Below are 1535 nucleotides of genomic sequence, written 5' to 3' on the forward strand. Positions count from 1 at the left end.
TTCTGACTGTGAGCACAGGAAGGCCTGAGGGAAGACCACAGCACAATTATTCTGGATTCTGAGACCTGAACTAATTGAGCAAAGCCCCCCTTATGCCAAGGTGTCTGCTGCCCATTTCCTCCTGGAGGCCCCCCAGGAGCCAGCAGTTAAGAAGGAAAGAATTCCTGATGGAAGAACAACAGAGAGGCCTGTGGAGTCCCTCATCCAGGCAGCAGGCTGGGCTGGGGGTGGCTGAAGGGTCCCGGGACCACACACTGTCGCTTCCTGAGCTGGCCTGCCTCCGGGTAATCTGAAGCCCTTTCTCTGATATGTTCCAGACATTCCTGCATGCTGGCAACCAGCTGCACCCCAAGGAACACACGGCTCCTTTGTCTAACTGGGGACCTTTTTCTTGGAAATGTGGTCACCCCAGCGCTGAAACCAGGGTCTTTGCCAGCCACCTCTGAGAGGAGAAGAGCTGGATCCTCCCACCCCAGGTGTTTCCTCTGAGGCCACAGTGCCTCTGGCAGCGAAGGGCCTGCATGCTCATTTGTCCAGTGGTGGTGGTGGGGAGGGGCCCACCGTGCATCGGAGCCAAAGGCACTGGGACAAAGCCGGGGGCCAAAGAGGGCCTGGGCACCTTGGGGAAAGTGATGCGTAGAGGAGAGAGCAACCCAGGCAGCTAAAGCAGGGACCCTGGGTGGGTGGTGCATGGGGAGCTGAAGACCCAATAGCGCAATGTCCTTCCCTGGAGGTCAGACAGAGAATCTCTCAGACTGAAGAGGTTCTTCAGTCGCTCCCTGACCTGTGGTAGCCAACCCATGCACGTTTGTCAGGGACCGTCCTGGTTTCAGAAACTCTGGTGGCGTAGTAGTTAAGACCTACAGCTGCTAACCAAAAGGTCAGCAGTTCGAATCCACCAGGCACTCCTTGGAAAACCCATGGGGCAGTTCTATTCTGTCCTATAAGGTCGCTATGAGTCAGAACCAACCTGACGGCAGTGGGTTTGGGGTTTTTTTTTGGTTTGGTCCTGGTGTCACACTGAAACTCCAGCATCCCAGGGGTCCCACTACCCAACACCCCAGGTAGTACACTGAGGCCACACTGAGGGGCCCCAGCTCTCAACTTGCTGAAGGGAAGCTGGCCCTTGCCCAGGAAGTGGCCTCAAGCTTCTGGCGTGTTTGTGGGAGTTGGGATGGGGAGGAAGCTGGGGCTGTCGCTAGCCACCCGTGGTCTGGGGAAGGCGGGTCACTGAGTTATGGTGGGTTTTTCTGGGTTCTTCCGGCCCATGTCCACCTTCGCTGGCACCAGAACTCGGGTCTGGGGCTTGCAGCGGACATTTGTGCTAGCGGCTGTTGTCATCTCACACTTGGTCTTCAGACCTACCTTCCAGATGTCCCGGGGCAGAAAAACCAGACCGAGCAGCGGCTGAGAGCGAGGCTGGGGGCCAGACACGTTTCATCTGAGCTCGGGGCCACTGCTCTGGGTGAGAGAGGTGCAGAGAGGCCCTTGGCCCAAGCAAACAGCCGTTTTGTGATTCAAGAGCCAGGGTTTGG

The sequence above is a fragment of the Trichechus manatus genome, unplaced genomic scaffold, assembly GCF_000243295.1.
Source record: "Trichechus manatus latirostris isolate Lorelei unplaced genomic scaffold, TriManLat1.0 scaffold00249, whole genome shotgun sequence".
NCBI lineage: Eukaryota > Metazoa > Chordata > Mammalia > Sirenia > Trichechidae > Trichechus > Trichechus manatus.